The sequence below is a fragment of the Passer domesticus genome, chromosome 3, assembly GCF_036417665.1.
Source record: "Passer domesticus isolate bPasDom1 chromosome 3, bPasDom1.hap1, whole genome shotgun sequence".
NCBI lineage: Eukaryota > Metazoa > Chordata > Aves > Passeriformes > Passeridae > Passer > Passer domesticus.
The window spans coordinates 16746005-16770762 of NC_087476.1; the positions used below are offsets into that span (position 1 = coordinate 16746005).

At 37.8% G+C, this 24758-nt stretch overlaps 1 long non-coding RNA gene across 1 annotated transcript in view; it reads left to right on the forward strand.

The window, feature by feature from the left end:
* The first annotated feature begins 4844 nt into the window (after positions 1-4844).
* LOC135296083 (uncharacterized) overlaps positions 4845-24758 on the forward strand; it is a 67335-nt gene continuing 47421 nt past the window's right edge. The window contains exon 1 of the long non-coding RNA XR_010358135.1: positions 4845-4980. This is a non-coding gene — a long non-coding RNA (uncharacterized LOC135296083). The remainder of the gene's footprint in view (positions 4981-24758) is intronic.

Below are 24758 nucleotides of genomic sequence, written 5' to 3' on the forward strand. Positions count from 1 at the left end.
AATAGAATACACCAGCATGCATAGAAAACATCTGAAAATATTTATCTGAATTATTGCATTTTTTAATAGGGCTTGACATTGGCTGACAAAGAGTAGATGTATTGTGTTTACTTGGTTAGCCAAGTGCTTGCTTTCCCACTAGATAAATAGCAGATGACACTGGTTCTCCTGAGCAAGTGGCGAACTAGAGTGGGGGCTGAGTTGTCCTGAGGTGGGGACCACAGCATCCCTTAATGAAATTACAAACCTAATTACATGCTTTTTTCCCTGTGTTCAATCAATATAAGCATAGAACAGATATTGGCACTTGCAAGTATTCTATTCTGCTGGTGACTTTTTCAGTGCCTCCAGAAAAGCTCAAAGTAACCACACTCCTAATCCAGCTGTCTCAGAGCCTTCACAGAGATGAACAATTCCAGATTGCCATCTGCCTAAAATTGAATATGGAGCTGCTACTCTGTTCTAGTAAAACTCTGCAGACATATTTCTGTATTTTCACTCTCCTTTGGGATGGATAAGGGATCTTATAATGTTTTTTGGTGGAGAACAGAAGGGAAAAAAAAATGAGGCATGAGGTAAGGGATTTTTTGTTCAAATCCCTGCTCTGAAAAGCACATTGTGACTGAAAAAAATGTTGCTTTGGGAATTAGTGAAAGGTAATTCATGAGCCAGCGTGAACATGTTGCTTTCCTGCTTCATTCTATGCCAGCTCCCTAGGACTTCAAAGTTTGAATCAAAGTTTCTGCCTTCTGTTAAAATTTTCTGTGAGCTGTTTTTCTCTTTCTGAAGGTTTATATCTTGTCTATGATAATCAGAGAATTTGGTAGGTACTTTCCACCAAAGAAGCTGCTTCTGCCTAAGAACAAGCTGGTGAACAATTGTCCCCAAATATTAGTTCCTGTTTCCTAAAAGAGCCCTGCTGAGACTTCCACAATAAAATAATTTTGTAGGGTACATGGTATGACTTCACCAAAAGGAACTTACACATGCAGAACTCTTCAAAAAAGTTTTAAAAAAATTAAAAGTTAAAGACTGTGCATACATCCTAAGTTTAGCGTTCAGAAAGATAAATTATTGGTTTCAGTGTGTATATTTAAAGTCAGACTGGTATATGTGTTTAAAGTAATAAGGTAGACATCAGAAAGTTAACAATTTAATAGCAGGGTGCCTAAGAATGCCAGGGCTTTTACTGTGATCTGAAGGTAATTGACAGTTATTATTCTTCACTTAAGAGCAGCGGCCCACCCCAGTAGCAGTGAACAGACAAATCACAAAGTATCGTGTTCCTTCTTGATTGAACAACTTCAGGGGCCCATGGTTAACTGCATGGCCTCTTGTTCAGCTGCAAGAGTGTCTTTTTATTTGTTTGAGGAAGTGCCCAATTGAATATGGAGGTGAAAGAGAGGCCATTTCTCTTTTCTTTTTTTTTTCTTTCCCTTTTCCCCCTCAGCCTCAGAAAGGTCAGGAGCCTGCTTCATCTGTCATGCTTAATCAGCTGATGAAAACACTGCAGATGCATGAGGTTGTGGCTCCTCTATTTTAGGCATAAATCTTAATGGAAGAATCATTCTGTAATGTGTTACTTCCTGAAATGTGGAGCTGCTCTTTTAGGAGTCTGCTGCAGGCTTTTGGTAGCATGGGTGTACAGTGTTTCTGGAGCTCTCCCAGGGCACCACGCTTTTGTTGGGTGATATATGTGACAGCTTCCCAATTGCATATGATAAGGCATGTTGCCTCAGACTCCAGTAAAAGGCTGTAACAAAAGGACTAGACATCCCAACTGGAATGTGAAACAAGTCATCAGGACTACAGTTAACTGGATGCTGCTGACTGAGGAACAAAGATGGGAGTACATTTCAATTGCCAAAAAGAAATTGCTTGTTCCCCTCCAACCCATCATACTTCTGATTTGAAGTGTTTGCAGAACAGTTGAAAAATGCTGTGTGTCTATTTAAGGTTGGCAAGAGATGTGCAGTCATTGATCTAGAGAGTGAGATAGAATTATGCAATACTGGCACAAGTAGTCCTTTTTCCTGGCTGGTGGGTCTGGCTCAACATGCTAAGGGACAGATATTGTGTCACACCTTGTCAAAAGGGCAGATGTCATTAAAAGTCCTTCTGAAATTGTTGTGGTAAAAGATGTCTTTTCACTAAAAACTATCTATCTACCTGACATGTCCTAGTTCTTAGTCTTTAGATATGACATACTTTGTACATACATTCCTGGAAGGCCCAAGAATTTTTCTCAGGAAGAAGACCCCACAAAGAAAAAACTGTAGCATGACAAGATGCAGTGCCTTTTCTACTGTCATTAGAAGACACCCAGAAACTAAAATGGGCATGAGTTGCAACATAGAAATATGAAGTCCACGATAGTCATAGATACTGCATTTTGTCACTGGATGGAGGAAAAGAATACCCATACTCACACAATATGAAAGTAGTCTACAGAACTTTTCCTTTTTAATGAGCTTAATCTCCCAGAAACACATGGTTGAAAAAAAACAAAAAAGAAACCAATAGACAGGGACTTTGTATGGGCTTAGAAATTGAGAGGCCTTGATGTGGTCTGTGTCAGTTATTCTGACAGTAAAATGTTTGCTACAGAACTAGCTGGATTTCATAAAACTTTTCTCCCCTAAGTTGATGTTCAATTAAATGGTTCATCATTGTATTCATGTATGAATCAAATTTTTGAAGTCCAGCACTAAGAAAGAGGGGACTGCAACAGAAAACCTTCACATCTAACCTCTACCCCAATATTTCTCAGTATATCACATTATAAAAGAAAATGCAAGTGAATGTGCAGGTAAGAGATGTATTAGATGCACGGAGCATTCATCAGCTCTCGCCTGGCATACAGAGAATTCAAGGTCCTTGTGTTTGCAGGACTACTGCCAATATTTTCCTGTTTTCTTGAACCTGGAAATGCTGCCTTGAGCAGAACATACAGGATGCATCTTCAGAGAAGCTGCAGAGCATTTAAATATACAACCACTACAGATGGGCATTAGCATGTTGGGAGGCTACGACCATCATGGCTCTAATGCAGCTTTTCCAAACATACAATCTACAACTTCAAGGAGTCCTGATGGCAGTTCTCATTTCTGGAGCTAAGCCAGAAGCTCTGTTTGCAACTACATGTAAAGTTGCAGCTGGAAAGGACTTGGAAACTAGTATCCTAGTGACAAAATGCAGTTCTGCATGTTACAGAAATGTCCTAAGATTGAGTGCATATGTGCTCATGTGCATGATTCATGTTGCTTGTTCTCCACCTACTGGTGGCATTTTTTAGGCTTAGAAGCCCTAATGCCCCTCCTGTAAGTGCTGTGGAGGTTACCATTACTTAACCCCATAAAAATGTGCAATCAGCTAATTGGAAGATTCTAGTTAAGCCTGTGCTCATGGTGCAGACATCCATTTATGAAAGGCACTTGTCTTTATGACCAGCCTGCTAACCACTGGAGAGGAGCAATGGGTTTGGATAAGCTTTCCTTTCCCAGCCAGTGGAGCATGATGGCCCTGGATGACTGTGTTGATGGCTGGCTTGTTGAAGGCCAATTTTCTAATGCAGACACCCATGGTTCCTTAGTTTCAGCTGCCTATTCATTCATGTTCCCCATTCTCAATAATCACCATTTCAGAAACAAAATGAACAGAGGTGAACACAGTCATCATTAGGAAAAACGATGACAATTAAATATAATTAATAAACACTCCTATTACAGGGCATATGCATGCTGTGTGTCTAAACTGGACTGAGTCTAAAAATTAGTACACTTCATTACCCAAATGATTTGGATTTACACAGCATAACGTCCACTATTAATACAACTTAAAGAAATCCTCATTTTTTTGTCATGTATATCTGTTTCCAGAAAACTATGTGTTTTTTAGTCAAAGAATATTAGAATGAACATTGCTAATCACATCAGTCCAGATGGTTGGGTCTCTTCTTGCCAAGTGGAAGTATTGTAACCTATTTAATGTGCAATTTACATAAGCTCCATGCTAATAAAGATCCATGAGCTTGTGCACTTTTTCTCTACTCTTTTCTGTGTCACGGGTTCAGCCCACAGAGGCAGAGCATAGTGCTCATGACTGCCACTGGTGCTGGCTGCTGAAGCCAGAGCTGCTCAGTACATTGCCCCCAACCTTTTGTCCCTGTCTCCTCACAGCGGTATGGGATCCTATAATCGATCATTATCCACTTTTGAAGTTAAAAGTACAGTTAGAAGCATATATGCCAAACCCACATAAATCTGTGGTAAGGGCTGGAGTGAAACATATCTCAAAATAAAATTATCCTGTTACTGAGTGCATTCAGCCTGCATTCTCACACCAGCTGGAATGTATTAGTACTGTTTTGTGTTTATGGGCTTTTCAACTAAACCTTACACAATTTAATTTTCTCTGGAAATTTACTAACTTTGAGGCTACTGTGCACCCTGTTCTTCAGTCCAACCAGCATTTTTTGTGTGGCAGGTCACACTATGTTGGCAATTGCAAGATGTTTTTCTGATGGGTAAAATTATGTGTTTATAAATTCCTGTTGGTATCTCTGTGACCCATATGAGAAAAGTTTTTGTTGCTGAGAGCACATCTCCAGTAGTTTTGGCAGGTCATACACTTTTCTGTTATCCAACTGTAATGTGGTAAGAAATCATAAAACCAAAGATCATCTAACATTAAATCATTAAATCATTAAATCATCGTCTTGGCTGTCCATTCCCCCCTTTGCCTGGACCAGTAGATACCTACGGAAGGCAGAGACTACTTTTTTCAGGTCACTCTAAGAGTACTTGTGCTCTAAGTACTTTATAAAGCTTGTTGAGAGTACAAGTGAGACAGACACCAGCTGAGGATTGGAAACAGGCTAAATTGTTTCCAAGACTATATAGGAGTTTAAAGGCAGAATTGCACAGATCGTTCTGCAAGGCTGTTCTACCTACATTAACAGTAAAATCAGACCAAAATCTGGTAAGGAGACCACCTGTGTCTGAATATTTTGTATTTTGGTATGCTGTTGGACTATATAGGCTTGTTCTGCTAAAAGTAGAACCTGATTAATTATTCATTTAATATTTAATAATTTGATATTTAATTTGACAATTACATTTCAAAATGTATTAAAGACTATTGGGATTATTCCCATTGATATGGGTAAAATGGTGGAGGGTGCACATCTAAGTCTCTTCTGTGTAATAGAGCACAATAAGATGCTGAAGGTTTAATGTATTTTGGTTTTGAATTCAGTCTTTGATGCAGCTGGAAAAAGGTTGAAGCTAATGAGATTAAAGATCAGACACACCAGGATGGGTTTGGCTCAGTCAAGGATTTCTCCTACCAAACAGCTGACTGCAAAACAAAATACTTTCTGGAGAAACATCACACAGCCCAGAGTTTTCTGAATCTGCTGTTCTTAATGTGTTTCCTTGCTATTTCAGAGAAGCACAACATATTGGATCCATGAAACTTCAGATGTCTTTGTGATGTCTTATTCCTCTACCTTTCACTAACAGGTCATCAACTTCCCTGGGAGTATTAGCACGAGAACCTGTGTTTTATGTGACCAAAGGAGATGTATGCTCCTCTTTTCTCCACACAGGGACTTTTTAAAGGAAAGCCTCCACCCCCAAGATGGTGCAGTCTATTCACTGCTGATGTCCTGTTAAAGGACAACCAAAGACATCTGTGAAAGAAGGAGGAGATTATCCACTCCAAAAATGCACTTGTATTAGTGGTAGGACAGGGCATCTCACAATCTCTTACCACATTACACAGTAATTATAGGGAGAGCTGCACTGTAGCCTCAATTGATGCTTTCCCTGGCTAGGCCCAAGATTTCACTAATTTCCAACATCCAAATGGCACAATGTAATCTGTAATAAGCAGGTAACAGGACTCTGATCCCAGAATTAGAAAACAGGAAGAAAACCAGGCAAATTAAAAAAAAAGAGAAATAAAAACTCAGTTGACTGACAAGGCTATGTAAACATTTTTTTTTAAAGTAGGGCTTGCACATACACCAAGTGGTCTTTTTAATGCTTTTCAGCTGCTGGAGATTTAAACTGAAATTTTGGTATTAACTTGTGTGTTTGTGTGTGTTCAGTGTATGTATGCACAGGATGGGGGTTTAAGCGAACAAATTCTTATAAAGGAAGACATCCTAGATTATCCACTACCAAGACATTACTACTTATGGGAATATTTAGTGGTTACATGCTAGAGAACATTAAAGTCAAACAATTACTTTGTAAAGGATGTTTTGAATTTGTCCTGTGCACAGCTTCTTACACAGAGGTCAAGGTGACACTTTGTTTTTACAGCCAGTAAAATCTGCCCCAAGGGCTGCTCCATAGGCACAGGATGCTTCCTGCTCTGTGCCTTCTTGTGCCAGGGCTGGAGTGAGCATGTGTTCTGCTCACTCTGCACGTGCTTTGTGTTTTACCACAGCAGGTGAGGCTTGGGTGGTTTTACTGAGAGTGGAAAATTCTGGTTGGGGCTCTCCTGCCTCAATGGAGCAGCTGCTCTTGCAAGTCCTTCTCAGGGCTGATGGAGCTAGAATAGCTCTTAGTTTTGGACAGAAGGAGGAGAATTGAATGTCTCCTGTGTCCCTTTTTAACTAGTTTTCTATGAGTCCTTGAAAACAAACAACTCAAATGCTGGGAGAGACTATTTTCAAATATCACCAGTGTCCAAGACCCAAGCACAAAAATTCAGGGAGTGTTTTGTTGACAGGAAACTGTCACTTGTATTTTGACAGATGTTGTCTTATTTGGTTGTTGTTTTGGTTTTTTCCTGTTTCAACTGAATTGTCAAAATATCAAAAAATCCTTTACATGTGTATGGGGAAGATAGAATTACTCAGGAGTGATTTCTTCTAACCTTTAAAAAACACCCCTATAGTCTTCTATTGGCTGCTTCTAATGCCTCCTGCTGCTTTAACCTCTGTTTTCTTACAGAAGTGTGTGTTTATGGCATTTTAATCAAGTCTCCTTATTAAATGTGTGAGCACCATTTTATGTGAGGTGAAGGCTTGAGTACAATCTACATCAACACCTCACAGAGCCTGGTGATTATACATAACCTACATAACAGCTTTTCTGTTACACTTTTGACGAAGTTCTCACTTCCTAAACCTTGACAAGACAGGCAATCTGCCTTCCCATTAGAATCTCATGCCCACTGCCCGCCATTACAGTCAGCTATTAATGAATGAGGTGACAGCAAACTAAGCTACATTTGCTGGTACCTGCTAGTACCAGCTAAGTCCTCTTTATCTCTTAATATATAGAAATGACCCCCCCCCCCCCACCCGCCCTGCTGAGTACATGTGCTTACAAGATTTACAGTAGGGATTAGAAATTGGAAGACATTTTCCTTCCCATTTCACATACACAACCTATTGCCAGGTCAGGATGCATTCCGTCACTTAACACAAGGGAAAGCTCTGGCATGAAAACCAGGATGTGTTTTAACCTATTAATCAAAACTGGTGTAAACCTATCTTTAGACCTTGTCCAGACAAGAAAGAAAAATCATGTCCAAACAGAAATAACTAAAACAATTCTTACCTGCTTTATTTCCATGGATCTTTTTTCCCTCCTTTTTTTCCTTTTCATTTTTTTTCTTTTTTTTTTTTTTTCTTAGTGTTTGAGAGCTAGTTGAAATTTTACTCCTGAAAGATGAATGGGAACCCCTCAAAGGAGTTATTTTAGGTCTGTATTGATTATGAGCAATTTTATTAATGATAATAGAAACTCCAAACAGATTTTCATTTGTACATTATGCCAACAACTAGAAAGTCTTTTGGCATGGCAAAAACTTTTAAAAGGTTTAAGAACCTAAAGGTATTAAAATTTCACCAGAGCAAATTGTCAGTGCTGGATATGGCTGCTCAACTCTAGTAAATATCTTACACAAATTACTGAATTGTCACTTCAGTAACTACTAATTCCTGTTTTGGACATTGAGACTACTTTTATTACCTGTTTCTGGATTTGGTCCTGATCTTAAAATTTCTTCTGTTTAAGTGAGCCGAATGATTTTGTTATGATGTTAGAAACTAGTCCTTTCATTATTTCTATATATTGGTGTTGTCATGCAGTCTTACTCACTCTTAAAAATTATTTATCTAAACAAAGTAGAATCTCATTGCAACCATGTCTTGTTAAACTATTTTCCAACTAAAAATCAGGTAAATAGAAATAGAAACATATTTCTGTTGCATTTGCTCCATCTGTGCTATCAGATTCTCCTCTAGCAGATAAGAACATTGCAACACCAGGATTTATCAACTGCCTCTCAAATTCAAAAAAGCTAATTTTTAACCTGCTCCTTTATAGCCAGCCTCAGGCTTTAAATCTCCCCGTATGACCTCAAGTAATAATTACAGCAATTAGTCCTCACCCCTCTGGGATAATTACTAGTGTAAATTGAGCTAACTTTCCTCAAAGTTCCTCAAAAAAGTCATAAAGAAGGAAGGAAAAAAAGAAAGAAAAACCCCAAACCCCACTAAACAACTGAGCAAGGACTGTAGACACAAGCAGGCAAAAGTGAACGGGAAAAGGAAAAGCAAGACAAGACAATTTTCCACATTCCTTTCCTGTGTGCTGCCTCTCTCCCAAGCACCACATATATAACATTCCTTCTTGCAGGCAACAGGCCTCACTACCCCAGGTGCCATCAAAAATTATGGGAGTGGAAAAAAAAAAGCTCATATCTTAAAAGAAATGCTGTTTTTCATCAAAACAGATTGCTTTAAGGCAGCCATCTGACTGGAAAGAAGAAAAAAAGAATTAAAAGAGTCTTGTGCTCTAAATTTCTATGTAAAGCTCAGCCAAAAGAATAACTGAACAGTAATGAGCAGGAACTTGAATTTACCAAACTAAAGGGAGAAATATTGCAGTGGATTAATTTGTAAAGGGGATTAGATTGAGGTCAACATAGCCCTCTGTGGTCAGCAGCAACAAAAGCAGAATCAAGCTGAAATTCATTACAATTCCAGTACCAAGAGTAGAAATGCCATATCCAATGATTTCAAAACTTGTCTGTGTGCAGAATCAGTGCAAAACCTGATGATTTTAAATTTCTTTTTAAAATAAATAGTACAAGCTGTTATTTCTTTAAAAGCCTTCTGTTTAAGCAACCTTAAAATACTCCTATTTTATTTTAACTTTTCTTTATGTACTGTGCAACATAAAAAAATATTTAAAGTAGACAAATATGAAACCCTCATAGAAGCATGCAGAAGTGGAACTGTTTAAATAGTCATAATTTTTGCCACCTCCTTTTTCTTAGTGAAAATGAAATACTGGTTAATTTCAAGAAGTACTTGAGTACATGTACAGAGAGTATTCTCCCAGTAATGTTAAAGCCAGCTCTGCTTCAGAACTTTGTTGTCCACTGCTGCTTTTCTGCAAAGCTGTAAGTGTGCTCAACCCAGCAAGAAATACAATGAAAGTAGTTTATATAAAATGATTATTTTGCCTGTGAAGGAGGAAAAATAATTGATAAAAGAATCTTGAAAATATTTCTTGTAACTTGTCTAATTGTGTAATGTCCTAATTCATTCTGCTTTCTTCTCTCAATGGGGAGATCCTGGTGTCTCCTATTACTGCCCCATTTTCTTAAGAAATATGTTGAGTCTGTGTCTGAGTAACAAATGTCAATACAGGCACTGGCCAATTACTCACCTTTCCACACCTGCATGAATTTGGAACAATCAGAATGAAGGAGAGAAATTAGTGCTATAAAATACTGGAATTCTATATTGCTAAAAAAAGAAGGATAAGAAACACCTAAATCCTCACATAATGCACTTCTCACATATGGTTAATGCAGTGTGAATTCAAATGAAATGTAGAAGTCTAAATCAGGGAGAGCAGATCATGGCTGACATCAGACACTGCAGGCATATTTATATTTCCTTCAGTACTTCCTCAGAGATCAGGGAGCACAGCTGACACACATTGAAATGAGGTAATTTCCGTGTCCTTGAAATCAGTGTGACGTGCACTTGGTCACTTCAGCTGTATGAAGTGACATACATAAGAACTGCCAGCTTCATTAAACAGAGTGAGATATAAAATCTCATGCACCTTTGAGAATTTTCACCTTTCTCAGTAGTGGTACAAAATATAAATGATAGAAAACTCATTTGGTGAAATAAAATATTAGGGTAAAAATACCCATCAGTCAAGAATCATGGAGGGCATCAGGCCTTGTAAGGAGTCTGCTCTAAACAAAAGGATTATGGAAAAAATCACACAGTACCTGTTGTGATACACCACTCTGAATTTTAGGGCAGTATTTAATGCTTCAGAAAACTATAAATTAATCTGTCCAGTGTAGAAGTACCAAGGATACAGCTAGAAGGGTAAACAAAAAAAAATAAGCATGACTTTAGAAATATATTCATTAAATAACATCAAGCCAAGTTTACAATTCTGCTTCATAAATAAAAATTATTCCATTTCATTTATTTATATTATGTTTCTTTTGTATCTGGGTCAAGGGGAAATGCCCTGCATTGCAGACAAATCCTAATGAGAATGCATGCTAAATTGTTACATTAAATCTATTTTGGTGTTTGAAAAACAGTCAAGTCCTTCTGTGAAGGTGCAAAAAACGTTAAAAATGTATAAATTGAAGGAGGTAATAGGGTACATTGTGGCACTGCTAAGTTGAGTGTGGGTACATGTCACATACCCATGTGGGTGTGAAGAAGACTATGTGTGGGAGGACATGGGAAGAATTTGACTTCTCTAAGGGGATTAAAACTTAAGATCCCATCTAGGAAAGATTTTTTTAGCTTTGAATCTAAAAATGAGGCCTTGAAATAAAGTCTGTACATTACCTCTGTAAATCTGATTATTTTGAAACATAAACAGAAGGATCTTCCACTTTTAGTTTTCATTGTCAGGACAACTCAGAATTAATATTAAGGGAAGTGATGTGTAAATCTGTGGGACTTGCTGAGTTCTCAAAGTTAAACCTATCTACAAAACACCCATGGCAAAAGTATAAACTTCGCTCTTCATTTCCATGCACATTTCTTACCTTTTATATTAAAAAAGTATGGTTTTGATCAGTCCTGAAGGTAAAGAGCCTGACTGCAAGAAGTAAGTATATGTATGCATGAGAGTTCAAGAAAGGATTCTGCCTAGCAAACACCCTTCCAAAAGACAGTATTTTCACTCGAGGTTGTGAAGCTGGGAATATAATTGTATTTCTCATCTATACTTCCCTATGTTAAAGCAGTGTGGATTTTAACATACCTAGAGAAGAGTGTGGGTAAGTGGAGAAATTCTGGGAGGGAATGTGTCAGATCTCTAGCTACACACAGTGCTAACACATGCTTGGACTCCCACTCTCCTCATTCTCCCCTTTACATCACCTGCCTGCTAAGTTGAACATCTTGGAGGTGGTGAGACAACATGACAAGGAAGGACTGTTTTCCCAGCTCTGGGAGAAAACAGAAAAAGTGTAAATGGGGCAGCTGATACAAGGGATGTTAGGATTTTAGCTTAGGACATAACTTCTGCATTTGATTTGCAACTTCAGAAACAAATTATGCAGATTCAGTATACTGCCAACTAACTCCTCTCCCAAGCACAAGGAAGATTTACAACATATTGGAATATAGATAACCCACTAAAATATTCCCCAGCTGAGCATGACTTTTGTTGCCTACACAATGAACCTTCCTGGGTTTTTGATGTTTTTTTCTTAGAATTTGTTCAGTTTGCTATGGTGTGCAATCTCCAAATACTGAGTCTTCTTACTTTAGTGGTAATTGCAAGGTCTTAGCACTTTTTAAAACATGGGTAAAAGTACTGTAGGTGATTAGATCACTAAAACTATTATACTGGTTCAGGCATTGAGTCATTTTACCAAAACTTCTGTCTTTGAAAGCAACTGCTTCTAAGTACACTCTAAGACAATTACAGACAAAATATAGAACATGCTATATTAAGGCCTTCTAATAAATTTTAAAGATTATATAAGGCTCTGAAGTAGTAATTAGCTGTGATTTCAATAATTGCATTCGTTGTCCTAGCTCTAGATTCTTGCCATCCGTGTAAACATATATTTTCCCTTTGAGTCTTACCACTCACAAACCTCAACTATTTACAAACAGTGAGAAGTAGGTCACTCCCACTTCTTCAGATCCTGAAGCTGAAATGAAATATAAACATAAATGCATTCATGTTGAGTCAACTTATATTCTTGCATCTATCTGTGGAATTGAAGCTTAAATAAGGAATACATAAAAAACTATGGACAGAAATGGTTGGAGAGATGTACTAGCAGACCACTGTTAATCTATAATTTTTTATTGTCCTTTCCACTTTGTAGTCCTTAAGAGATTATTAATTTTGTATCTATTTCCCCTTCCATATAACTGCTCTTGCTTAGCAAATTTCTTTCCTGTTCACTACTAATTCTTTTTCAGTAACTAATAATTTCTGTTTTCAGTAATAGAATATTCCCAAATAATCACCTTTAAATGGGATTTTTATAATACTTGGCCTCTCCTGGATCATTATTTTCTTTGGGAATTTGAAAACTACTAAAAAATTATAGTTATTTTAAAGTATGAACACAATGGAAGAATAAAAAATTGTTTCCCATTATAAAAGTAACATAGCTGTATAATTTCTTGTGGCAGTAAAATATAAGTGATTATAGCTCAGGGTAGGTATCAGAAGTGTTAAGATCCCTTAGTCTCATATGAGACATATTTGATTCTTTTAAATTCTGATATTAATCTGACAAAATATGGATATATAACAGAAGAAATCTGTTTTTGTTCCCTCCTTAATCATAACAGTGAGAAATGCTTTGCAGTAGAATTTCTCAAGTTTATTTTGGATTGTTCCTTTAGGATGGGAGAAGAAATGATAAATATTTAAGTGTTATACATTTAAAAGAAGTGGAATACATCTAAAACCTTGAAATATCTACAACTCCTTTAATGAGATATATCTGATTTTTGTCCCTTGTTCTCCTCAGTTCACCGATTGTCACATAGATGTATGATGAGGAGCTAATGCAATGATGACTCAAGCTCCAGAGGGAGGCTCAGGGAATGTGTGCCCCAGTTAACTGTGCTATTAGGGGAGGCCTGTGGTCACTTCTGTACCCCTGTGGTGGATGTTCACCTATGCAGAATTTAAAAGCTTCTGACGAATTGGTGGCAGCCCTTTGCAGACAGATAGGAGCAGCCTCACATTCACAAGCAGCAGTTCTTACGGGGAATTTCAAGCACCCTGATACCTTATGGAGGGACAACTCAGCAAGGAATAAGCAAGCCAGGAGGTCTCTAGGATATGTTGATGGAAATGTCCTTCTCTAATCATAGAAAAACTAAAAAGGAGATGTGGCATGCTGGGTTCTATTCTGACTATCAAAAGTCAAGTTGGAAAGGGGGACAGAGTACACCCTCTGCAAATTTGCTAATGATACAAAAGTGGGTGGAATGGCTGATACACAAGAAGGCTGTGCTACCATTCAGTATGACCTGGATAGGATGTGAAGTTGGGAAGAGAGGAGCTGATAAAGTTCAGCAAAGGCAAAGGCAAGGTCCTGCACCTGGGGAGGAAAAACTCCAATTTCCAGTACAGCATGGGGCTAAACTGCTAGGAAGCAGCACTGCAGAGAAGTTCCTGGGGGTCATGCCGGACAACAATTTGTCCACGAGCCAGCAGTGTGGCCTTGTCACCAAGAAAACCACAGGTATCCTGGGGTACATTGAGAAGAGCATTGCCAGCAGGTCACAGGAGGTGATTCTGCCCCTCTATTCAGTCCTGGTGAGGCCGCATCTGGAATACTTTGTACAGGGATTGTACTGGGATTCCCAGTTCAAGAAAGCAGAAAAAAAACTCCTGGGGAGGGTCCAGAGAAGGGCTGTGAAGATGACGAGGGGATTGGAGCATCTGTCTTATGAAGCAAGGTGGAGACTGCCTGTTTAGCCTGGAGAAGACATGACTGAGAGGGGATGTTACCAATGCATACAAATATTGAAGGGTGGGTATCAAGAGGATGGATGAGACCCTTTTCAGTGATTCTTAGCCAGAACAAAGGGCAACAGATGTAAACTGATGCACAGGAAGATCCAACTGAATATAAGGAAAAGCTTTACTGTGAGGCTGATAGCAGTGGAACAGTCTTCCCAGAGGGGCTGTGGTGTCTTTCTCTAGAGACAGTCAAAACACACAGGATATCATCCTGGGAAATCTGCTCTAAAGGTCTCCAGTGGTACCTCCTGTGATTCTGTGTAATTAGGCCCAGAAATTTTCTGTACCTTAATTCATGGACATACATACTCATGCATCTCCCATGAATGTCAATAGGGGCAACCATTTGCACCAAAGAGTAATAATACACCCTTACTGATCTTATTTATCCTTGATTTTCTCATTTTCTATCGATTTCCTTCAGGCTTAGATGACTCACAGTTTCCCTTCCCTGTTTGTCTAGAAGGAAATAATTTCAAGCACTGCAGGTCTGCCTGTGGTAATGACCATGCTGAATGCCATTGTGTGGTTTGGATCTTCACAAATCAATGCTGCTCTGTTACCTTCTTTCTTTCCTTCTCGAAGGTTATAGGTCTAATAATTAGAGTGGCCCCTTGATGAGCACATTGAGACCCAGTTTTCATGCCTTAATGATAGTGATAAGAATAAAATTACAGCTCTTCACAACAATCTTTTTTGATACAATGCTAACTCTGCATTGTGTAAAGTTAAAGTGTGGTTATTATACCCTTATACACCAGAAGAATTTCACTTATGAGAGAAATGAGGAAGATTTTGCCCCTTGAGACATTCTAAAACTCTGTTGAAAGAAGAAAACTTAGATGCATAAGCCACCTAGACAAAAGACCTCTTTATTTTCAGTTTCAATCAGCAATAGGATTATTAGCTAGGGTACTAGACAAGTAGGACAACCTTCCCTTAACCAGTGACCCATATCAACATCTGAACACCGGGCTGTACCTTATGATTTGAGTCAGATTTTTGAGTGTGTTTAAACACATAGACTTATCTGCCCTTCTGAAGTAGTTCTATTTTCCTGAATAAGGACCCAATTCTAGCAGTGCAGTCAAAACAATTGCTGTAGGAATAACTACAAACAATACCAATTTTAATACTTTCAAAATGCAGACACACATATCTGCAAGCAGAAAGGGAAAATGGTAGTGACTGATCTATGGGTAGCCAAAAGGAGTGGCATTGAACTATCTATGCTGAGTCCTTAAATCACAGAAGAACAGTTTCTTCTCATAGAAAAGGCAGAATTCCTGTGTGGTTGAGACCACAGGGGTGTCTGTGAGATGTCAGGAGTGACACATGCCAGACACAGCTGCTTCCAACTGGTTCCAGCCAGCTCCAATGGCCCCACCAGAGGACACAGCTGATCCCATCAGCCCCTGCTGGCAAAACAGAATCATAGAATATTTTAGTTTGGAAAAGACATCTAAGATCATCCTGATCAGCCATTAACACAGCTTTGCCAAGTCCACCACTAATTTTCCTTAAGTAATATCTATTTTACCACAACAGTAACCAGTAAGCAATCTCCCTGTTTTTGTCTCAACCCAGGGCTTCCTCTTCTTTCAATTTTTTCCCCTGCTCCTGATGTGAAACATGAGGTGGGAAGTAGGCAAGTGGCAAGTGGGCAAGTTAGCTCTTAGCCAAAGTTAACATGCCAGACTGGGTGTAGTTTTTAATGCTGTGCCCTTTGCGGCTTGAATACCTGTAATACTTGTCTAATTTTAGTCTACAATTTTTCACTGGGATGTACTGTGAAATGAGACTGAACTTGCAGAGCATCAATTGATACATATTAAAAAATTTTCTCTAACTTATAGAAAAGCATTACTGATTGTCCTTTAATCTCAGAAATGTAAGATTAAAGAAAATAATAACAACAATATAAATTAAAATACCCCACACACCCTTCCCCCCCAAAACAAACCAGAAAGGAATGACTCAATTACCAATGAGAAAAAGTGGTTAATATATGATTTTAAGACATGATTACTCTTTTTTCCAAAATCTTCCATGTAAAAATGGAAAAATATTGCCTGCATAGCAGAAACAGACTCTAGAAATCATTGTAAATGACTGGATGATCTGAGGGGACTATTCTGGACAGAGATAAAGTAACAGTTGAATAATCTTAATTTGTCTTTGGACAGTCCTTGATATACAACTTAAAATTCTTTGAAGTCTCTAAAGCACTTTAATACATAAAGGAAATAGTCTCTGAACAGACTTCTTTTTTCAGATCAGTTATAATTCCTTAGATTCAAATTCCACCCTTTTTATAAGTTTAAAAAATAAAATGGAGCATATGAGAGCTTTTTGAATTATATCTTTTGGATATAAAATCAGTCCTTTAAGTTAATTTCACATCTTTCACAATTTTGAACCTTCTAAAAGGACTATCTTCTGAAATTATATTACATGAAACCCTGTGTTGCAAAAAAAATTCCCATGAATGTTGGTTTTGTGTTACTACTAAATTGTTCCAGTTCATTAGATTACTTTCTAAATTAGTATTGCACTCTGTTATTAGTATTGTGGTTGTTACTGTTCATTTTCTTCTCCCACTGCTGTTTCCAGTAAATTGTTCTTATTTCCACCTCTGATCTTTAACTTTTTGTGCCAGTTCTCCTCTCCATCCTGCCACAGGGACTGTGCGGGAAAAGTGAAAGAGCAGAAGATATTCCAGGGTATTTCAATGGGAGCCCTAAATGGGGGACACTGTTCCTAGACTATGACAACATCATAAAAAGAAAGGTTCAGAAATGAAGCAGGATCAGCAGACTGCTGTCATTCCTCTGTCTTCTTTCTCATGAATATTCACCCTTTGAGTAAGGTTCTGCAACTTTGGCAGTTGAAAGCCACCTTTCAAGTGAAAAAAGAAGGTGAAAATATGGGGAGGAAAGGAAATTCTTAGAAGCATTCTGTAATTTTTCTGATTTTTTCCCAAATATGGCAAAACAATCCATAGGCTAAATGCAGCTGCACAGAAGAAACCTTAATCTTCTCAAATACATACTTATAAAACATATAAATTGTGTCCAATCAGAGATACAGCCATTGTTCCACTCCAAGGAATTAATTTTTGTGAGGTTAGCAGAAAAAACCCATATAAGTAACACTTGTTACCTTCCAAAAGGTATTTTAAGAACTACATTACCAATGACTCAATATAATTGTAATTATGGCAGGTTTTAGGTAGTGTGACCTAAACCAGAATTTGTTGAGTTTGTTTATCTAGTGGATTTAGATAACATTCACTGTAGTTGACTGTGTTGATTTGTCATAGATGAAGAATCATGAAAATAGTGGATTAGATTACCAGTATCTCAGGGGTTGCTTGAGAGGGTTACAGGGTAAGAGATAACTTACTCTGGGATCCATCATGAAAATAAATAAAAATGAGAAGTATTGAAGAAAAAAGAAATATTTACTTCATTATATCTTCCAAAGGGGAACAGGAATAAGCAGTGGGAGTTGTGAATCTTTTTTATTGATGTATGGAGATGTCCAAATTGAACAATTTTATATTTTCCATCATCACTGGGGCTTTTTGTTACTGACCACTGAATCAGTGTCTGCACCCTGAAAGGTTATTAAAAGCCAAACTGCATGTTCATGAAAGTATTCTTGTTATACACTTGCAATGTGTACACAAACTTCTTATGGTAGAAATATGCCTGTTTCAGTACACATTCACAGCACAGATCTGTGCAGGATTTGGTAGCAAAGTATCAATTAAAATGGAGAGGGCTAGCTCCCTGCATTTTTGCACATGTGTATTGGCGATGGTCAATGAATCACGAATGCTTCTATGTGTATTTTGGCAATGCAGGACTTGCTTTGCTCCTTGTTCCTACTACATGTGTGTTTTGGCATGCTGGTTTCCTGCATATTCCTAAATAGAATGTAGATTTGTAATGCTGAACCTGAGTTTGCATGTTCTACTCTTTCATAGCACTAGGCGGGACAAGAAAAATTGGAAGGGGAAAAGGGGTATTTTTTTTTTTTAATTTAGTCATATTAGATGTCAGGAGGGAAACTGGGAAAATGTAAAAAAACTTTGTATCACTACGGGGTAAGAACTGCAAAACCAAACTAGGTGTGATTTAAGTTGTGTAGCTGAAGAAACAACCCAAAATATCTGAAATTTTGCCAAAAATAATCCAGAGATATCAATCCCTGCTAATCCCTCAAAGTCATTGAATCCCTATATATAACATGTAAAGTTGGTTTATAAAGTATGGTTTATAGTTACTTTAAAAGTTTATTTGAAATGTCCTTATCCTGTGTCTGATTCTTCTACTAACTGCATCAGGATGAACTAAGAATAACTTCTGCAAGTAAATGGCCTTAAACTGGCCTGACAGAGAATCTGGCCCACTAAAGCCAGTTCTGCTTTACTCTACTCCCTGCCACTCCAATGACTACTGAATTAAGCAGTGAGAAACATCACCTTCTATTTTGGCCACATAGTATATGTAAGAGTGAATAGGTGGCAAAGTGCTGGCTGTTGAGAGGTCTGGTTTATATTCCAAGATCTACCACTGAGTGCTAGTTTCTGACTTAGCATGATTATTTTAACCCCTGTGTTCACACCTTTTTCCTCGTTACAGAGTTAGGTTGGCATCACCTCGCAGGCATGACAGGAAACCATATATTTCAATGATTGTAAGTTTTGCCTTTAAATCCTTTAATAAATATTTATATTAAGCAAATATTAGTTATGAATCAAGTTTTCTTGTGGCTTAGGATAAGAGCAGGACAAACTTACTGAAATAATTTATAATCTTCTTCACAATTGCTGATTTTTTGTGAGGTCCTAAAAGCTTTTAATATAGTTTTACATTTTTGAGGTGAAATTAATGGGACCAGGACTGACCTTTCCCAAAAGGGAGCAGGGGACCTCTCCTTCTCTCCAGTCCCTTTGTGATGAGATTCAAAATGCAAAACTGGAAATTCAATCTGTCTCTCAATACAGATATGTTGAAATTTTCTGAAAACCTGTATCTGTGAAAGGTAGCTTGTTTTTTATTTTTGTTGTTGTTGCTTTTTTTTGTTTGTTTTTTTTTTTTTTTTTTTTGTTTTTTCCTCCACATTTATTCTTTGTACTGCTTAGAAGATTATGAGGAAAAAAGTATGTGCAACTTGCTAATAAAAGTACAGAAGTTTGGTGTAGGAGTTATGCCTCTGTCCCAGCTCTGTACCATAATAATAGGGCCATGCTATTCTCTTTCAGGAATAAGTAAGAAGGAATAATGTCCCATTGCTCACTGATGGCTATTACAAAACTTGTTTATGTACAATAACAGTAGGCATAGCATTTACCTCCCTTCTTTATTCATGTACAATAAGAGCTCACAAAAGTCTGACAATTTCAGGAAATTAAGTCAGTAGGTGCTTGTGGCAGACATGTCCTTCAGCCTATTTACAATTAAATTATTTCCTTCAGATTTTTAAAAATTAAATAAAGTTGCAAAGGAAAATAAGACTTTGCAATATTTCAAAATATTATTAGCTGAAAATACATATAAGAGAACATGTCTGGAGAGAAAGTGAGTGGTAGTGTAGTTGGACAAAGCCATTTGCCTGACTATACTCTTGAAGTCACCCTTTGTTTAGGACATCTGTATCTCGGCACAAGTTCTCCTAACACCATTAATTCCACCCCCTCTCCCTGAAAGGGGTATCCCATTATAGATTTGGCACACTAGCAGGTATCAGTCACAAATCCTACCACTGAGATAAAGCAGCAAGAACAGTTCCAGGAAGAAGGCAATGGGCGTTTCTGAAGATTTGTAACTCTGATGTTTTATTCTGAAGAAGGTTCTCTATTTTTCATAAATGTCTCACAAGGTATTGTTTAGAGCATATATTTAATTAGTTATCTTCTAAGGCTCTTGGAAAAGAAGTTATCTAGCTGTGGGACATTTTCCCTTCATTGCACCAACTCAGTTGCACAGGTATATATTCAGAGCACCTCATTTGGCATCAGGAAACTCAGATTTACACCAGGTAAGAGGGAAATAGGATTTATATGTATTTGTTGTCTTTGTTGGACACCAAGCAAACAATAAACTCCTCCAGAAGGCCAATATTTCAGGACTCTAGAGCCAGCTGCCTACAGCATCCAGGTAGAATGTGGGAATGTGCTGCTCTGAGGTTGCACCCATCATCAAGCATCACAGCCTCATGGTCCACTATCCCAGTCCAGTAAATTTGTTCTTTGTCCAGCCTTTTACTCCCCCTTGCTATGGCAGGAAAATGAATATGAATTATAGTGGAGGTTTATTTTGCAATCATACGAGGTCCAGCTGGGAGAGGAGATCAGAACAGGGTCTGTGGCTAAAGAGAGGCTTTGAATTTCTAAGACCCAGTATCTTCTGTCTAAATCAGAGAGGGTGAAATTATACATCTGTAATTTCCTATTTGGCTGCTAAGACATCTCTAAGATTCTTTGCCAAGGCTAGGGATTTTACAGAAAACACAGCTCCCCACTCCCAGCACAAAGATAGGGTTTGAATATGTCTTTACAAATCGCTAAACTTCATAGTTTGAGGACTTAATTCTAATTGCAAATATAAAGACTGAAACCTAATACAGGAAAAAGATTATCCAATGCTGGCCTACAAGAAGTATTTTACACCATGCTGAAGGCAAGGGGCCTGAATCTGTGTCTATGACTATTTCTACATTCTTGTAAAAATGTTTAATGAGGACAAGGCATGAGGGCAAGCCTTTTGAAGTTGTCTTGTAAATCAGCTAACTTCGGTCATTAAGTTGAAGCCATACTTAACCATAATGTGGGAGAAAAAAGATGTAGTGAATAAATTAATATTCAACATGGAGACAAATAAATAATATACAACTCTGAACTAATTTTAATTTAATTAAATATAAACAGAAATTTTCTCCAGGAATACTATTAATTTGAAGCAGTATTTTTTTTTTGTTTTCCTGGTTCTGTGGACTGTTTTAGGATCAGAAAGGATATATTATGAAAACAACTTTCAAAAATGAGCAGTGATTTTTTTTCTATGACCTCCCTAAGAAATGTTGTATATATGAAATATAAAATAAGCTGGGCTTTTGTGCACGTCTCCAAGACAAGTTTATTTTCTGCAACAGTTGAAGTGCAGAAGAATGAGAAGCCCCTAAGTCATAACACACTTTGTTGTTTAGGGAACAGAGGTGGGGCTTTAGCACTTCACAGTAATCTCCTCATCAGGAAAAGTATGTCTTCTGTCTGGGCTGTGTCACACTGTATTTGCTTTTGCAGTTGCGCCCTTTGGACCAGGTTCTGCCACTGGTTACACTCAGTGGTGCTTACAGAAGAGTACAACAGAGGGACAAATTTGGTTCTGTGTTTGTAAGCAGGCACCCAGGGAGTGACACGAGTTGCCTTATTCGGCAGCACAAAAGGAAGCGGCGCCGCTTGGCAGCCCTCGCGTGTTCCAGCCGCCCGCGTCTGTAGCTGCTCAGACCTCTTGGCCTGGGCTTTTTCACTGTAAAACAGCAAGCCCTTGAAAATACAGTGCTGGCTTGGCAACTGACCGCTGCCAGATAACAATTGACACCAGGACTAATTTAGTAATGTGCAGTTGTAGGGAGTGACATTTACTGTATCTGCTGGTGCAACTGATACAAAGCATGCAGCCGTGGCAAGCCCTGCATGGTATTTGCAAAGTGTCAACTTGAAAGAGTCAGGCTGCTCTTATGTCTGCTCTCAGAGGCAATTGCTGCAGCCCATCAAATCAACCTTCATGTAATATAAACAGGGAGACGTTCTCCCGCCATTCAGGGTTGCTATTCTGTGCTGTTGCTGGTTATATCATATGTCAACACATTGTACAGATAATGAAAATGGGGAGTCTGAACTTGTACAGGAGATAAAGGTTTCCCTGGAGAAGCAAAATTACAGTGAATCTGTCAGGCACAGATTAAGGATTTTGCAAAATAATCAGAGACACAGAAGTTAGCCCTTTTGATATGACTGTTAGCTGCGGTATGACTTACTGTGTAGAATAATTCTATTAAATTAGTTCATTAATATGTAAGTTATAATGATCTCTGTAAAAAGGACTTTCAGCATAAAATACCGGTAGTTCTTTCAGGAATTTCAGGTGGGTGGGCTGAAAGCTATTGTGATAATGATTGCAGAACTAAAGATCTCACAAAAGAAATTTTCACTTGGATTTTTGCAGTAGATATTTCGAGGTGAGGTATAAATGAGTGTTATTAAATCCTCAGATAAGGATATTATTTTCATCATTTCTTACCTTTCATTGAAAAAGATTGTTAAGCAGTGGAAGGTTTCCAAACAGAACAATAGAAGGGGGTGTGTGTACAGTTTTACTTTCACTCATTGACTTTTTGCCAGAGCAAGCAAAATGCTTAGTTTTCAGCAATTCAGCAGTGCTTGTTAATAAGAGCTGTGTCTGTAAGCTGTTGCTGTGCTGAGAATAGGATTTTTTTTGTCCTGATATCCCATCACTTCCTTAGCCAGGATCATTGGGAAGCTGCTCTGGGGCTACCTCAGTCCAACCCTCCGAAAGCCACATGCTCTGCATGACTCCTTCTGCTGCAGAGGCCCCTGGGCAGCAGGCAGACACACAAATGGCATCACAGCTTCCCCTTGGTAACTGCTTCCTTGTTAGCTCTAACCCTTGGGAAAGTGATTGATTTTAATATTAAACACTATCAAAACTTGTAAATCTATCTCATAGAGAAAAAATGCTTGTCTGGAAAAAGATGTCAAAGTTGTTATAATTACTCCTGGTTGCTTTCCATGTCATATATTTTTATGTTTTCTGCTACACTGTAAAAAGTTATTTTCAAGCATATGAACCTATAAAGAAATCACTGATCAATAGCCCCAGAAGTAAAAAGTATTGAAGGGTATTGAAGAAGTGAAGTAAAATTGATGCCAACAATTTCTGTTTAAAACTTCATTTTTGAAAATAAGAAGTCTTTGAAACTAGAAAAACTTTTAGCTATGAACTTTTAATCAATTAAAATATGCTTATGGAACATTTCTATTCATTCTAAAAATATCTTCATGCTTAACTGAAGCACAAACTGACCTGTGGACTGTGTCAATCTCAGTGTTGTTTCTGCTGTATCTGTCCCTGTACTTAATGTTGGAACATTAAGAACACAAAACATTATAATGTTACGATTTCATCTTTTACTCCTCGGCATAATCCCATAATGAGAAGTCACAAAATTCACTGTGGGAAAATCATGATGTCTCCATGGTTTTATTACTAATTTATTTTTTCATTCTTGTAATAATAGCATTGCTATTGTATTAAAGTAACAGCTCTATGACCAGGTCCTGTATTTATACCACAGCCTGTGGATCCATCCCAATTTCCAGAAGCTGTAACTGGCTAAATTCAGCATTTGCTACAGTGAAAACAAACTCTAGTTGTTCTGGCATAAGGATTTTGCTCTCTATTGGTCTGTGTGAACTAATTGCATGGATATTAGGAGGGCTTTCAGGGAGCAGGGGCACACTGGTGTGTGGTAGCCAGGGAAAACCTGTCCTTTCAGCAGCCCTGGGGACAGGGGCCAGTCTTGAGGACACAAAGGGAGAAGTGAAATGACAGAGCCTACATGTCCACAGCTCTACAGAACTCTGTAGGGAACAATTCAAGGCATTCCTTAATCAGTTTTTTTATTCCCATTACATTAAAATTATGTTTCAGGAGTGGAATAACATGTGAGTTTTTGGAAGAAATTGTGGGAATATTAGATGTGATATTTGGGAGAGAAAATATTTCTGTTGAAGTGCTGTCTGGAGTTGACAGTAGTGTAGATGTTACTGTGACAGATCCATTTTTTTCTTCAAATTGTTTGGTAGGTTACAACTAATAATTATTAGCAATCAAAAATGGTCCCTATATGGTTTGTGTTAGTAACATAAACAAATCAAAAAGGACCAAGGAAATGCAGAAATGCCATCCCTGTCACATAGCTGAATTGCAGAGATTGCCACCTTTGCCAGGAGAGCTGTGACAGGTTTTTCTGTAGGTCATGCAGGAGGAAAACCCTGTTCAATTTTAAGGTCTGTATCAAAGCAGCCTTTGAAAAATTTTGTTTTAGCCATCCTCATCCTTGAATTTAGGCTGGGAAAATATGTTTTGTTTGCAAATTGCAAATGTTGCTGTAGTGTTTAAAAGCAATTCACCAAATGGTTCCTAAGTAAGAGATCACTACAAGTTTAATGGGAAACAGTGGAAAAAAATTAAAAATATTATTTCCATTTACTCCAGTGAGGTACTTGAACTTTTTTGAAAAAAATGTTTTCCTGTTTCAAATATTATTGTTTTTAGCTGTTAACAATTTTCTGTCTTGGCTGAGCCTTTGGAAAACTGATATGTCTATTCTATTTGAAGACAATACTCTTTATGTTAATTGTTACAATTTCTTTTGAGGCCAAATTGCCTGTGACAAGGAAGACTTTTTCGTCTTGTTGTTTTTAATGCCTTTCTTTTTCTGAGATGTGGGGTGTGTTGTTGGTTTGGTTTGTTTCCTTAGGCAAAAGCAGAAATTTAGCAACATAAATAAAATTCAGATCAACATTAAATCCCACATTTTGTGTAAATAGCCAGATTTTTGCCAGAATTTTTCTTTGTGTTGTTTCATTAGATGCCCACAAAATAGCTAATTAGCTAAAAATTATAAATTTGATTGTAA